This window comes from Oratosquilla oratoria, chromosome 11, assembly GCF_046742065.1.
Source record: "Oratosquilla oratoria isolate Oo_2021 chromosome 11, ASM4674206v1, whole genome shotgun sequence".
Taxonomy (NCBI): Eukaryota; Metazoa; Arthropoda; class Malacostraca; order Stomatopoda; family Squillidae; genus Oratosquilla; species Oratosquilla oratoria.
In genome coordinates, this window is record NC_134787.1 from 39,886,658 (window position 1) to 39,904,157 (window position 17,500).

Here is a 17,500-nt window from a genome sequence, read left to right on the forward strand (position 1 = left end):
CCTCATTGTGGGAGTTTGTAATGAACTATCTCATTTTTTGGGGTGGAAACTCGGAGGGAAGGGAAAATAGTTTACTGGGGAAAACAGAGTAGGGTATAGCAAAAATGTAGAACGATATGTCAGTGTAGGACAAAATATAATTTTAGGATATAATATCGCCAGAGGACGGAATATTACATTAGGATATAATCTCAAAGGACAAAATATCACAATGGGATGTAATGATAGGGGAGGACAAAATATCACAATGGGATGTAATGATAGTGGAGGCCAAAATACCACGATAGGATATAATGCCAGTGGAGGACAGAATATCCTTTTAGGAAGTGATACCGGGCAGAATGTCAATGAACTACGGGTGGCTGATGTGGGACGCGGTGACGGAAGGAGGCAAGGTGTACATAAGAGATCGGATGACCGTGAGAGACCAGATGTAGGTGATGGGGCAAATGTCCATGAGGCACAGAATGTCAATGAAGAACCAAATGTCAATGTAGAGCAAAATCTCAATAAAGAACAAAATTATAATGTAAGGCATGATGTTGAAACTCAAAACGTGTCAATGAGAAATAATCACAGGTTCCTTAAAACCATGTACTTTAATGCTCGTAGTAGTAGGAACAAATTTCAAAAAATACAGGCGTATGTCAAAAGCGAAAATCTCGACATGATGCAAAAAACCAAGACATGGCTAAATGGTGGAGAGTTTGAAGCTGAATTTAATATTGCGGGATTTAAACATTTTCTTCAGGGTAGAAACCACAAGAAAGGTGAGGGTATTCTGTTGTACGTTAAAAACAATGTCCATGCCTGTATTTTAGGAAAGTGAAACAGGATGCATATGATAGTTTGTGGGTAGAATTAACCCAAACAAATGGACAAAAAATTATTGTAGGTGTAATATAGAGGCCAAAAACATTATCATTAGCAGACGACAAACTGTTGTTTCAAGGACTGTCTAATTTCTGCAACCGAGAGTTATTGATAATAGGTAATTTCAATTTTACTGACATTGATTGGATGACCCTTGAACATGGCCATATAGGTAGTCGTTTGATAGATTTTCTCGGTGACAATTACTTAGTTTAGCATGTAAAAGAGCCCACAAGACATGGAAATTTACTCGATCTATTGATCACTAGCCGCGAAAGCATGATAACCGATGCAGAAGTTGCAAGTAGCGATCACAACTTGGTTATATTCAAACTGCTAAAATATTAGAATAGATACTTGTGTATCTAAAATACCCGATTTCAGTAAAACTCAGTTCATAGGACTACGTCAGTAGCTTCAGCTTACAGATTGGGAAGCAAAATTAAGCGAAAAACCTGTATATCAGATGTGGGAAATATTTCAAAATACGCTTACTAAAGTGATTCATACATCTCGTTTAAGGACAGACGTCCCCCAAATCAGGCTTCCCTAAAATGTCTTGACAAAGAAACTGAAAAAAGATTTGCTAAAAAGAGACAGGCTTACAAGACAAGTGCTCGGGTGCACCTAATGACTATCAGAGATTTAAAAAAGATAATAAAAAAATAACGAAAACGACAATAAGAAATGGATATCGCAGATAAATCCAAAGAGAATCTCAAAGAATTCTATAGTGACATTAGAGATAAAAAGGTTATTAGGAATCACATTGCCCCACTATTATCTGCTGACGGTCAACTTTAATTTCCTTTAAAATTCTTGGATGCCAACCGTCAGGCCCTGGTGTTTTATTAACTTTGATTTTTTTCTATAAACCTTTTAATTTTTTCTTTTGTTATACTTACCGTAGTAAGCTTACCCGAGACTTTTCTCAGGTTTCAGTTTGGAGTTGACTTTGATGGGTTTCATTTGCGAATACTGAGCTAAAATAGTTGTTTAAAATATCACACATTCCTTCATTAGAATATGCACTATTAGAAAGTCTCAATGTGAAAGTCATCAGTTGCAATTTTTCATCTCTTTCTTGCATCAGTATGCCTCCTATCCTTATGTCTGACGTATCAGTACAAAGAATGAACTCTATCATAACTAGGAAAAAAGAGAATTGGAGAACTAGTAAATTTATCTTTCAACTTGTCAAAAGCTTCTTGTTGTTCAGGTCCCTAAATGAACTTTGAATCTTTCCTTAACAAAGAATTTAATGGATTAGCTATGTCCACATGTCCCTTGATAAAATCTCTATAATACCCTGTCAATCCCAAGAAACTTCTAATTTTGTCTACATTGTTCGGTACTGGGTAGTTCGTTACTACTTCTACCTTTGAGTTCACTGTACTAAATCCATACCTATCTATCTTATGTCCCAAATAAATGACACTGTCTTACAAAAAAAAAAATCAAGTTTCACTTTCAACACTGCTTCAATTAGTCTTGAGAATACCAAATCTAATTTCTTAAAGTGCTCAGTTGCTGTTTGGGAAACTATAAAAGTATCATCTAGGAATACCTTGGCTGTGTCTCCTAACCACCCTTCTAGTACATTATTCACGAATCTCATATAAGTTAATGGACTATTACATAACCCAAATGACGTTCGCTTGAACGTGTAGTGTCCCGTTTTTGTAGAAAATGCTGTATAACTTCGAGAATATCCGTGCAACTCAATCTGCCAAAAAAAATTATTTGATATCTATAGAGCTAAAAGACCTATTCTCGGTTCCCAAACTACGAAGTATATCTGCTATTACCGGTAACGGTAGTCGATCAAGTATTGTCTGTTTATTAAATTAACTATAGTCAATAAATGGACGCATGGCACTATTTGCTTTTGACCAGAATCAATGAGAAGTTCCATTCAATTTCACTGGGTTCTATGACATCCTGTGGTAACATTTCAGTTATCAGTTTATCTACAATGGCTACCATGGAATGTGGTAATGCGTAGACAGATATATAATTTTTTTATATAATATAATGTTTTAAAACAGTTGCTTTGGCTAAGGCGTCCCCCGGACTTGATTCTAACTCAGGACAACAAGTAGGCCATAGTTGACTTATATTTCTCCCCCAAATCTGCTTCTTCCTGAAATGAACAGAATGATGAAATTAGTGGTTTCATCTCTTCAGGACTCTCGTTTAAAATCTGAATGGGTCTTTGACAGACTTGAAAACATTCTATTTGTGTACCTTTTCTTAAGACTTTGAATTTATTCAAAGTACTAATCACTAATATTTCTACCTTATTCTTGTGCGTCTTATAAATCCTCGAGTCAAATTTCAAACCTTTTATCCTAACTGATTCTAGGATGGTTAAAATTTCGGGGTCTACAGTGACTCCATTCAACTCCACTTTTACTTCATTAATTGATTTGGAGTGCAATAATGTCAGCTTTATTACGCTATCATACACAATTAGCAAAAGTTCATTTGCAGTTGATGAACCCTGATTAATTTCTGTTAATTTTTGGACATCTGAGCTGTGTTCAGTATATATGTCTCTTTCTTCCTCTTATGTTATCTGTTTTAAAATAGACTGCTCTGCTCCGCTACTATCCAATCTAGCATTGTTATCTTACCATCTATCCCAATGGGTTCTCTTATCTTAGATACTGGTTCTAAGTCTGGTTGATTTAAAAATGGGATTAACTGTGATTTTACTACGATCCATAGATCAGTTGGACATATGATCATCCCCTCTTTTCTCATAGTTGAAAATCCTAGCAATAAATATCCTGTGCAAACAAATTCTCCTACAATTATCACCAGAATGTGCATGTGCTCAATTTTATGCAAAAGAACATCTAACTCAGTCTTACCTAATGATTTTAACTGACTTCATGTTACTCCTTGCAATGAGAAATGGATTGGTTCCAAGATTTTGACTCCCGGCTTCAACCTTTTAAACATTTTATTAGTTATATATAACATTTACTACAGGTCCCATATCAATGAATATTTGAATAGGTCTATTGAATACTTTACCCGCAGTGATGGGTCCTACAGAAGTCTTTCTAAATGTTATAGTAAATCTAAAAAATTGCCTTGTGTTGTTGTTCTCTCTCATCATTGTCTAGTATTCTATATGTTTGTCGCTCTATGGTTAGCTCTGTAGTATTGCTTTATTTTGTGTCTGAGGGGTTTCCTCTTCTTTCTGGATGAGTGCGAAAATTTGGCATTCTTCTACAATTCTGTGTTCTATGTCCTACTCTATTGTGATACAAACAGAAAGGTGGGTATCTACAATGATACTCATCATAACCTCATATATGCAGTTCCTACAAATAATCTCATAATAACACTCTCGTGCTACATATTTTTGCTAAAATTATGGCACTCAAGTCTAGCATTCCTTGAAGTGTTTCTAACTCTATGTTTAGATCCTCTGTTTCTGTAATCACTCACAGACTTCCTAGTTTCTTTCTGTTGTTGCATTCCTAATGTCATGACATATAGACTAATTGTTTTACTTTCTTGATAACCTTGTACGAGATAATCAATTTCCCTAAATCTATTATTTCTTTAAGATCCCAGTATAGCTTTTCTGCAGTCATCTTGTCAATGTTGTACAAATGCTATTAATTTAGTATCCTCAGAAACTTTTAACTTGTCACTAGATCTACTTTCTATCCAATCTGAATCCTTCAACATAGAAATCATGTCATTAGACCATCTGTCTAATTTTGCTATATATTCTGTTTCATTCGTTTTTGTTTTCTTTATCGTTCTAACCAAAGACCTGATAGGATTCTGATTACACTTTGACTTGAAGTGTTTAATAAATTATTTTTTTATACTCCTCATATTTGTTTATATTTTCCATTTGCCGAAAAATTATTATAAACCTAGCCTTACCCTTCTCAGGATCTATAATTTCTCTCAATATTTCTATCTTCTTTTTCTAATCTAGTATATTTTTTTGTCACTATTAATGTATCAATTGTGTTAATGAACCTATTTGTCCCTATTGTAGTTTCTTCACCCGAAAAATTTTATCGTCTCTTTCGTTGCACACGTGCACATAAGCGTGAAGGGAAGCAATACTTCAATGCCCTTCAGTCAGGCTCTCAAGGCAGCTTTCCTTGACATGGATTTTTCCAAGGGCCTGTTTTATGACACCGGAAGTGACCAGAGAAGGACACGATGTCCAGCAGCATCGGACATCTACACCGGACCTTCGCGTCTTTCCGACATCTAAAGACATTGCGGGCCCCACGAAAAGGCCGGCGCAGACACCCGAAGTACCTCCGGGGTACAAAGAAGCCGACAATGTGTCGTCCGTCACGCCTGGGATCTCAAGGGACCGTCGCAACGATAGTTCCTTTTTGTATTATATTTGTAACTTATAGCAACAGCCTATTTGTACATGTTCATAGAGATATTTGGCAGTCCCACGAGTTTTCCTCGGAGGTTGCCGTGTATTTGTACAGAGAAGAAGTTTAGAGATTAAAGCAAAGACAACAACCAGTCTTTCGCTATTCCTTAGTCCAGATGTAGTATATATCTCCAACTCTACAAAATTTTAGGACATTTGACTGCGAGGTAATTACCTCATGACGGAGAACTTTCGTAGCCATCCTAGCTATAATTACAAGTATAATACATGTGAATTTCTACCTTCTCTGTTGATAATGTCGATTTGAATCGACTCCTTCAACTTGTAGTCGTCCCTCAACACGTACGGGCGCACACCTCAGCAACACATCATCCTTGTCCTTGTAGTCGTCCCTCTCCTTCACTAGCTCGTCCTCGTACCAGCGTGGGGATTTGCGTGCACTACTTGGTCTCATATGTTGCTTGGAGTTCGTGAGTAGTTGCTTGCGTTTTCCTTGCAAGCTTATGTGTGATGAATGCTTGGATGCTCCAATTCTCTTCACACGTTTAAGCACGTATCTTACACTAAACTCTTTAGGTGTAGTCTTCTCTAGTTGCGGGTGTTGACTGCTTTTCTTCCGTGACGTTTTAGTTGCGTGCGTTGAGCGCTTTTCTTCGGAGACGTTTTAATTGCTTGCATTCTTTCCCTCGCTGAAACCACTACTACCTCTCTTGTTGCCACTGTTAGCCCTGTCACCACTGTAGCCACTGTAAATGCCCTTGTGGTCCTCACTTATGGATATGGCAACTCACTTCTTTTAGTTATAATCTTCTGTGTCTTTTAAGGGGACCCCCCGCCCCAGATTTACGAAAAAAAAAAATGAATTTTTTTTTATTGCATAAATACATAGAAGAGCGCTTGCTCTACACCATGTTAAAAGATTTTTATCGTACCGCCATTTTTAAATGGTTTAAAGGGCCTACGTTCCCTACCCCCCGGCAGCCACGTGCTCCGCACCACTATTGTTTACATTCGTTTTGACCATGAAAACACCTCTTTTACTTTATTTTTTTTTATGCACTTACAAAGTTTTCTCTTGCGTCTGGCATGCACGTGAGTGTGTGGTATGAGGAAACTCAGCCCGCACGACTACCAGTGACCTGACAGCAGGAAAATTAGCCCACTTGACCGCCAGTGACCTGATAGCCGTAGAAAGGGAAGGAAGTGTACGCTAGCTTGCCACGTTCACTAATTTGCCGTGTGTATTTTGCATTTATTTTTCAGTGAAGAGAAGTTTGAAGATATTAGCCATGCCTAAGCTTTCCAAACAAAAATCACAAAGGATTACAAAGGCAAAGCATGCCGACAGGAGACCTTTTGATCCATATCTAGGTCGGATGCAAAAAAAAAAAAAAAAAAAAAAAAAAAAAAATCATATTAATAATAAATTAAAACTATAACAATGTAAATAACAATTAAAATACATAAATAAATGCATTGGTATAGTTGAATAACAAACAAACAGGTAAATAGTAAATGATAATAAATTGACATATAACTAATAATAAATGAAAATCAGACAGACAAATGATAACAAAACAAAAACAAATAATATAACATAAATTATAATAATTACAGCATCTTACTTAGGTATTTATCTAAATGATTCTTAAAGCTTCGAACTAAACTACATTGCACTACCTGTGCAGGAAGTTTATTCCATTCATTAACTACACGGTTGGCAAAGTTGTTTCTACCTACTTCCAAATTGAATCTATTTCCGGACAGTTTAAGACCATTGTTTCTTGTCTGATTCTCATTCAATGTGAAAATTTGGTCACTTTTGATGTTGTCAATTCCCTTTAAAATCTTAAAGACCTGTATCAAGTCACCTCTGAGTCTACGCTTTTTTAGGGAAAACAGATTCATGTGCTTAAGTCGATTTTCGTATGATTTATTTTTGATATTTGGAATCAGTTTTGTGGCTCGCCGTTGTACTTTTTCCAGTCTGTCAATGTCTTTAATGAGATTCGGTGACCATACGGAAACAGCATATTCCAAATGTGGACGAACTAACGATTTATATAGCTTGTTAATGAGTGGTGGACTTTTGAAATCAAAAGATCGCGCAATCAATCCCAGAATCTTATTTGTTTTCTCAGAGGCTGAAATACACTGCTTGGATGATTTGAGATCGTTAGTGATAATTATGCCGAGATGCTTTTCACTATCCACTTTTGTTAACGAATTTCCAAATGACTTGTAATTGTACTTACTGTTATTTTTACCTATATGCATAACCTTGCGTTTAGTTGTGTTAAATTTTATTAGCACCTTTTTAGACCATTGCTGTAATTTATCTAAATCTTATTGAATATCTAATTGGTGTGAGTGATCATTTGCCACACTTACAGAAGACAAGAACGTTGACCTTAGTAACGCAAGGGGAGAAAGAAGGAACCGCATCAACCTTGTTATCACCACCTCCGCCACCACCACCAGTACTCCCTCCAGCACCTCCCTCCCTGCCAAGTACACCCACATCCTCGTCTCTCTCATTGCCATCTACATCCTCGTCTCTCTCATTGCCATCTACATCCACATCCTCCGCTCTCTCCCTGCCATCCACATCCACAGCACCTGATCCTCCGTCCTCTATACCTTTATCAGACACGTTGTCTCTACGCAAACAACTGTTTGCTAACAAGTTCACATGAAGAAAAAAGACCGTTCCTGTCAATGATTCCAGAGGAGAAGCTAAAGCTGATCTGTGACGTCTACGTTGACCTGACGAAGATGGATCTGCTAAGCCGATGCTTGAGAGGACGAACTCAGAACCCAAATGAGAGTCTGCATTCCAAGTTGTGGATCAAGTGCAACAAAAGCAAGTTTGCTGGAATCAGAAGAGTTATATTCCTCTCTCAGGTCACTGTACTTGACCACAACTTTGGCTACAAGAATGCCTCCTTGTTGCAACACCTTGGGTTTAGAGTCTCAAACCTCACAGTGATGTCCCTAATGCAGCAAGAGCCTGTTCCAACACCAGAAAGAAAACCTAGGACAAAAAAGAGAGCTGAATCCCAGCAATCAGACTACCTTGCTGGGTCATTCTAGACCAATGACTCAAACTTTGCCACAATGAGTAAGGTGGCGCCTTATGAGACCCTCACTTTGGGTGAATAATATCCTACACTGTAGGAGGGGACAAAGTGCCTGAGTTACTTGAAAGATGCAAAATCATCATGAAAATACAATGGAACCTGTTTTCAATGATTCTTAGGAGGTTCATGAATGTAAAATTTAGTAAAACTAAGAAAAAAAACTTTAACGCTCGTTTCTGAAAAATGTAAGTTTTTTAGACACAAAGTCTATCTCCTCCCTCAATTTTCAACCAATCTTTTCATATGAGGTCTCTATTGATAGCTAGATAAATGAAAAAAATGAAATAGAGAGTTTTTTTTCATATGTTGAATAATTTTTTTTAATAACGTGTCAGTCAAAATTTTGTGTTTTTTTTACAAAAAAAAAATTTTTTTTCCTCGGCATTTAACAAAGATATTAAAAAATTTCTCTATTTTGTTTTTCTATATATGTAGAAGATTCATTTGCTATAAAATGAAAGACATCAAATAAAAATTGTAGGAGGAGATAGAATTTGAAAGAAGCCCAAAAATAAGGTATTTTTCATGTTTTTTATAAAAAAAAACTACTGGTCAGATCTGAATAAAACTCAAGCTGTGACGGTTTTCTCAGACCTAGATATCACACAGAAAAAATCAGCAAGATCCTTCAGAAAAAAATATTTTGGGCGGGGGGTCCCCTTAAAAGGAATCCCCCGAGAGCACGTATGCAAGATCCTACATGAGATTTACCTACAGTGACGTAGTGTTTTCCTTAGTCCAATGATCTTTAACTTTATATTTAAGATCCTCCCCAAAAGGCGTGATCTTACAATTGTAAACAAATAGAAATTTTACCTCCTCCACCCTCTCACCAATCAGATTCTTTGTTTCCAGTCTATACGACAATATTGTTTAGTTAGAATAATCCAGAATCTCCACATAATTCTCACTTAGGTTACAAAAAATGTCGTATCAACAATACACTCGAGCTCCGGGGTCTTGTTTATAAACAAAGTCGAAAGACATGCTCAGATATCTCGCTCGGTTATTGTTTTATAAATACCTTACTGTATGAAGGAGTGATTGTGCCAACAGCACTGTATGGGGCAGAAACGTGGAACATAAGAGAAGAAGAGAGAAGGAGTTTGAATGTGTTTGAGATGAGGTGTCTGAGAAGTATGGTGGGGGTTACTAGGCTAGATAGAGTGAGAAATGAGGAGGTGAGGAGGAGAACAGGGGTGAAAAAGGATTTGGGAGAGAGGGTTGATGAAAGAATATTAGGATGGTTTGGACACATGGAAAGAATGAGTGAAGAAAGACTAGTAAAAGAGGTATGGAAGGCAGATGTGGAGGGAGTGAACATGAGGGGACGTCCTAGGATGAGGTGGATGGATGGGGTGAAGGGGGCTTTGGGGAAGAGGGGAATGTCTGTTGAGGAAGGAAGGGAGAGGACGGAAGACAGAGGTGAGTGGAGAATGGTTGTATATGGATGATGTTGTGACTGCATGAGGAGGAATGTGTGTATGTGTGAGTAAATTTTGACGCAGCCCGAAGGGATTTCTCCCCGTCCTCCCTTTATATGCAAAGGGGGACGGAGAGGGGGGGTCGCCGATTAAATGAAGCGGCCTTGCTGTGGATGTACTGTGTCTTGCGACACTGCTTCTGACCCAGGGCGGTGGGCAGGGTTCAGGGATGACCCGTCATCCAGATGGTGCTCAGATGAGAGGAAGGGTGGGAGGGGTGTGGAGTGTATTTAGGGATGAAATGGGTGGGAGTGTTTTTATGCCTTTCCCTTTGTGGCTACCTCCCTTGGAAGGGGGAAAAAGCCTTGGTATATGTATGTATGTACCTATAGAATGCAACAAACCCGTCTTCTACTCCTCTTTTTACCCTCTTTTCTACCAGCCTCTTACACATACACATACATACATATACCAAGGCTTCCTTCCCCTTACAAGAGGGGTAGCCAAAAAGAAAAAGGTATAAAATCATTCCCACCCATTCTATCCCTGAATACACTCCACGCCCCTCCACCCTCCCTCTTATCTTAGCACCTCCTGAATGACGGGTCATCCCTGCACCTTGTCCACTGCCCTGGGTCAGAAGCAGTGTCGCAAGACACACCACATCCACAGCAAGGCCGTTTCATTAAATCGGCGACCCCCCCTCTCCGTCCCCCCATTGCATAAAACGAGAGGACGGGGAGAAATCCCTTCGGGCTGCGTCAAATTTTGCTCACACATACTACCTCACCCCCCATCCACCCGCCCATTCCACCTCATGCAATCACAACATCATCTATATACAACCATTCTCCATTCACCCGTCTTCTGTCCTCTCCCGTCCTTCCTCAACAGACATTCCCCTCTTCCCCAAAGCCCCCTTCACCCCATCCATCCACCTCATCCTAGGACGTCCCCTCATGTTCACTCCCTCCACATCTGCCTTCCACACCTCTTTTAGTAGTCTTTCTTCACTCATTCTTTCCATGTGTCCAAACCATCCTAATTCTCTTTCATCTACCCTATGTGCCAGCTACTTTTCCACCCCTGTTCTCCTCCTCACCTCCTCATTTCTCACTCTATCTAGCCTAGTAACCCCCATCATACTTTTCTGACACCTCATCTCAAACACATTCAAACTCCTTCTCTCTTCCTCTCTTATGTTCCATGTTTCTGCCCCATACAGTGCTGTTGGCACAATCACTCCTTCATACAGTCACCTCTTAGCATCCATTCCCAAATGTCTATTCCTCATTACACTCTTCAATCCACCAAGGCATTTACTCGCTTCTCTCAATCTACATTCTACCTCCACCTTCACTCCACCTTTTCCTGCCACATTTGCACCCAAGTATCTAAAACTATCCACTTCCTCCAGTCGCTCTCCCTTAATGCTCACTTCCAGTCTACTGCCACTTTCACCCCTTGTACATCTCATCATCTTACTTTTACCCACATTTATCTTTAGCTTTCTTCTATCACATACTCTCCCAAACTCTGTCACCAACTTCCTCAGTCCCTCCTCCGATCCTGCCACAAGCGCAGTGTCGTCAGCAAACAACAGCTGGCTCACCTCCCACTTTTCTCCATTTTCTTTAACCATCTCCAACCCCTGACCCACTACCCTTGCGTTTACCTCTCCCACTATCCCATCCATGTATAAGTTGAACAGCCAGGGCGACATAACGCATCCTTGTCGAAGTCCCACCTTTACCTCGAACCACTCACTCTCTCCATTTGTAATCCTGACACAAGCTCTACTACTCTCATAAAAACTCTTGACAACTCCCAGAAGCTTTCCTCCTATCCCATATATCTGCATAACCTCCCACAGTGCCTTTCTGTCTACCCTATCATAAGCCTTTTCCAGATCCATAAAAGACCAAAAAACATCCTTCCCCTTTCCTATAGCTTTCTCACATATTTGTCTTACCACAAAGATCTGATCTACACAACCTCTACCCGTCCTAAATCTACACTGTTCCTCACCAATTACTCCCTCTGTTCCTCTCCTAATCCTCTCAACCAAGATCCTCCCATAAGCCTTCCCTACTACTCTATAAAGCTAATCCCTCTGAAACTACTACATTCACACTTGTCCCCTTTTCCCTTGTAAAGTGTAACTATACTCCTCCTTCTCTCCCACTCTAACCTCTCTCCAGCAAACATTAGATTTCACTCTACCTCATTTAGACATTCTACATGGCATCCATCCAGACCAAGTGTCTTACCTGCTTTCATCATCTTAACAACTGCCTTCACTTCATCCTTCCTTATTTCTCCTCCATTCTCCTCACTCATCACTCTCATTTTCTTAGCATTCCCACTGCAACTATCTTTCCCTCCCTATCCTCCTTCACATTTAGCAACTCCCTAAAATATTCTGCCCATCTTCCCCTTACTGCCTTCTCTTTCATTATCATCTCTCCATCTGCACCTTTTACCTTTTCTTCTCTACTTGATTCGCCTCCTCTTCCTCTCTTAATTTCTTTCCAAAACATCTTTTTATTACTTTCAAAATTTTCTGTCATACTCTTACCCCACTTCACATCTGCTCTCCTCTTTGCCTCCTTTACCTTTTGCTTTACTTCTCTTTTCTTTTCTTTGTACCTCTCATAAGACTCCCTCGTCCTATTTTGTAACCAATCTGTGAAAGCTCGCTTCTTCTCTTCTACAACCTTCTTTGTTTCCTCATCCCACCATTCACTACCCTTCCTTCTATTTCCTCCTGTCTTTCTTGTTCCACACACCATCCTTGCACACTTTGTGACTCCCTCCTTGAACCATCCCCATTCCTCCTCCACACCTAGCTCTACTCTATCCTTCACTCCCTCCCACTCCTCCTTCAGCTTCTTCTTGTACTCCTTCTCCTTTTCCTTTTCATTTAAAGAGTTCACTCTAAGCACCTCCCTACCTTTTGTCCCTTTCCTCTTTCTCCATCTATCCTCCACTCTCAACTTACCTTCCACCAGAAAATGATCTGATATTCCCCCACCCTCTCCCCTTAGCACATGTACATCCTTAACTCTTCCTATCATAGTCCTATTTACCACTACATAATCCATCAACGCTCTATCTACCACCCTTTCATCCACCACCCTCTCCCATGTGTACTTATGCTTGACTTTCTTCCGAAACACTGTATTTGCTATCATCAACTCTCTTTCTAGACACATTTCCACCATCAACTCTCCACTACGATTCTTTCCTGGAACTCCACATTTCCCAACCACTCCATCAATTGGACCATTTCCTACCCTAGCATTAAGGTCTCCCAGTACTATTACATTGACATTTCTTCCTAAATTCTCTATACACTCATTTAAATCTATCCAAAAGGCTCCCTTTCTTCTACACTCTTCTCACTGCCAGGCCCATATGTGCTTACAAAGACCCACATCTACTTTCCCAGTTTCACCTTCATCCACATTATCCTTGAGGAAACCTCCTTCCACTCCACTACACATTTACCTATCTCTTCACTTACTAGAATAGCCACCCCTTCCCTCCCTCGCCCTCTCTTCACTCCTAATAACCTCCCACTTACACTCCCAAACTTACACTCACCCTTCCCTTTCAACTTAGTTTCACTCAAAGCCATCTTTCTTCTCATAAACATACTACCTATCTCTTCCCTTTTAATCTCATCTGTACCACATCCACGCACATTAAAAGACCCAAACCTTAGGGTGCTGGTCGGAAAACTCCCAGACCCTCTTATGCCTTTACTTTTTCTTTTAGGAATGTCCCCTGTGGGGCTACAAGGAGAAGGATGCCTAGTCCCACTCCCCGTCTCTTTCTTCTCGCCTCTTACGATCCAAGTGGAAATACTTGGTGGCAGTATTCTTTTCCCCCACCACAGGGAATTCCCCCACAGCAGAAAATAAATACTCAGAGAAATGGTACAGGGCAGCAGCAAGGGGTTGGGGGACAACATAACGGAGAGACAGTCGTAGTACCAAAAAGATACAGATTAGCATTGGAGGAACTTGAAAATGATGACAACCTGATAATCACAAGTGCTTGCAAAGGTGGAGGAGTTGTTGTCATGAACAGAAAGGACTACAATGACAAAATGTTAGATCTGCTAAATGATACCACTACATATGAGAAGAAATAGTAAGGTCACGCTGCACTGGAAGGGGAAAAATTAATTAAGAGGCCAGAAAGATACTCTCGAAAACCCAGAGGGGCAAAAAACTGATAGGACTGTTGGAGGAAGCCCCGAGACCACCCTGTATGCGCGGGCTCCTTAAAACCCACAAGCCCAACATCCCAATGAGACCCATCACTTCAGGCATATGTAGTGCCCCACATAGGTTAGCCAAGTGTTTGGCGAAACCCCTATCCAACAGACTGGGATTAATAAGTAGCGCCCAGCTGAAAAATTCCAATGACCTCATTCACAAATTAAAGGATATGGATATTTCAGGAAAAATTATGGCTTCGTTTGACGTCACAGCCTTATTCACTAATGTTTCCGTGGAAGGGGCGTTAAAAGCAGCAAGAGAGGTAGTTAGAGATATGGATGACGAGGCTCTACCCGTAAGAAAGGTAGATTTCTTAAAACTGATATCGCTATGTGTGAGATTTGGTCCCTTCGTTTTCAACCGAAAGGAATACAACCAATGTAGAGGCCTTGCGATGGGGAGCCCCCTCAGTACTGTTTTAGCATCCCTCTATATGGAAGTTTTAGAGAGAGATCATTTTGTAAGAATAATGGGTCGAAACACCACCTGGTTTCGATATGTGGATGAAGTCTTAGTCGTTGCCCCCAAGAACACCAATTTGGACAACAAATTGAGGAGGTTAAATAATGTCGAACGAAACATCCAGTTCACTGTGGAACACGAGACAGGTAACAAATTGGCCTTCCTCCACACCGTCATCTAGAGGAAAGATAACAAGACCACATTCTCGGTATATAGGAAAAGTACCAATAATGACGTCATCATTTACTACAACTACGGCGATAATGAGAGAATAAAGAGTGGAGTGGTGATAGGATTCTTCCTGAGAGCATACCGCATTAGCAGTGAAGAATTTATTAAAGATGAAATAAATTACATTTTCACCGTTTTCACCAAACTCTGTTATCTGGAAGGGCTGTTGCACCGACTTAGAGAAAATGCTTTAAAGATAGCAGAAAGAAGCATAAGGAACAGAGGAGACGTGACTGAGAATGATAGCAGGGGGTATTTGTCCGTGCCAAACTCGAGCCACTCAGGCGAGTTAGGACAGTTGCTCACTAGAGCCGGTGTAAAGATTACGATCAGCACGGGAACGAAAATAGGAAACATTGTGAAGAACCAGAACAAAGTCAAGGCCAACGGGTGGTTTCTGCAAAAATAGTTCATCACGTGTGTTTTGTGATTTCTTTGCATATATATGTATATATATATATATATATGTGTGTGTGTGTGTGTGTGTGTGTGTGTGTGTGTGTGTGTGTGTGTGTGTGTGTGTGTGTGTGTGTGTGTGTGTGTGTGTGTGTGTGTGTGTGTGTGTGTGTGTGTGTGTGTGTCTGTGTGTGTATTCACCTCGGATCTGCTGCAGTCTCTGTCGAGACAGCCAGACACCACCCTACGGCAGTGAGCTCAGAGCTCCTTATTAGCCGATCTCTGGGTAGATCTGAGACCACTCACACACCACACACCGGGACAGCAAGGTCACAACTCCTTGACTAACGTCCCGTACCTACTCGCTGCTAGGTGAACAGGGGCTACACGTGAAAGGAGACAAACCCAACTTATCTCCGCCCGACCGGGGAATCGAACCCCGGTTCTCTGGCTTGTGAGGCCAGTGCTTTACCAATCCGCCACCGAGCCGTATGTGTGTGTGTGTGTGTGTGTGTGTGTGTGTGTGTGTGTGTGTGTGTGTGTGTGTGTGTGTGTGTGTGTGTGTGTGTGTGTGTGTGTGTGTGTGTGTGTGTGTGTGTGTGTGTGTGTGTGTGTGTGTGTGTGTGTGTGTGTGTGTGTGTGTGTGTGTGTGTGTGTGTGTGTGTGTGTGTGTGTGTGTGCATTTTATTTGTTATTTACATTATTATAGTTTTTATTTATTATTTTATTATTATTATGATTTTTTTCGCATCCGACCTAGATATGGACCAAAAGGTCTCCTGTCGGCATGCTCCGCCTTTGTAATCCTTTGTAATCCTTTGCGTGTGTGTGTGTGTGTGTGTGTGTGTGTGTGTGTGTGTGTGTGTGTGTGTGTGTGTGTGTGTGTGTGTGTGTGTGTGTGTGTGTGTGTGTGTGTGTGTGTGTGTGTGTGTGTGTGGGTGTGTGTGTGTGTGTGTGTGTCTGTGTGTGTGTGTGTGTGTGTGTGTGTGTGTGTAATAAAACCACTTGGAAAATAAAATGAAAAGTGACCGAACGTTTTCGCCTATTTAAGACATTTTCAAAAGTACAGATTAAGGAAACGGTGACAATATATATATACAAAAGAAGCACACTAGGGGGGAATTAGGACAGGTCCATTGTGACCTCACTTTCTCAGCACTGCCGGACGTTTGAGCCGGCTTCTGTTTTCAAATTAAGCTTTTATATAATATGATTCTATGATATTCCTCTCCTTAATATCCTTACTTAAGACAATTTTCTTTGTGTTATCCTAATCAATGCAATTATTAAAATCCCTTAAATGCAAAAACAACCCACTTGAAATTTGCCGTGTTCTGATGTTATATTTATGTTGGCTTATTCTCAATTTTAAATCCTTGCCTGTTTGTCCAATATAATTAAAGTAAAAATTTTTGCAAGGCATACTATAAACGCAGCCTACATTACAAGCAGGTGAATTTTAAATCAACCTGTTTTTAACAGTGTTCTTATTTTTAAAGACTAACTAACAAAATTTTGATGAAAAGGGAGGATTAAATATCCTTAAAACTGAAATGCTGATAATGAGTAGGACTATAAAAAGATTTCTTTGCTGTGTTTTGAGCTACGTCATGTAAGTGTTTTGGATATTTCAATTTATTACCAAAGTCATAAACAGTTTCAATTTCTTGGTCTAAAAATTCTGGGTAACAAACTCTAAAGGCCCTTAGAAACATTGAAGTGAATACTGTGTGTTTATGTGAGTGTGTGTGTGTGTGTGTGTGTGTGTGTGTGTGTGTGTGTGTGTGTGTGTGTGTGTGTGTGTGTGTGTGTGTGTGTGTGTGTGTGTGTGTGTGTGTGTGTGTGTGTGTGTGTGTGTGTGTGTGTGTGTGTGTGTGTGTGTGTGTGTGTGTGTGTGTGTGTGTGTGTGTGCGTGTGTGTGTGTGTGTACATGCACACAACTTATTGATGCTCAACGAAAGGTTACACATACCTCCATCAGTTATCAAATTCAGGAATATCTGCTTTGGTTGATTACCTTGCGTAGGTAGAAAGGGGCTGTGATTACTGTCTTGTGCGAGAGAGAGGAAACCCACTCAGATTTTAATATTTCCAGCCATTTATTTCCCTCTTAGACCAAAGTTTTCCTCTACACATGATGAATGTTTTCTTTGGTAACGTTCAGATTATATACTGAAAGTTACCCTCTGTGAGAATTAAGAATCAAGTTCAGTGGGCACTCAGTTGCAAGTCATGAATGTCTGTGAGAAAGCTACGGAGATGTGAGGTTATACGTGTACTTACACACACACA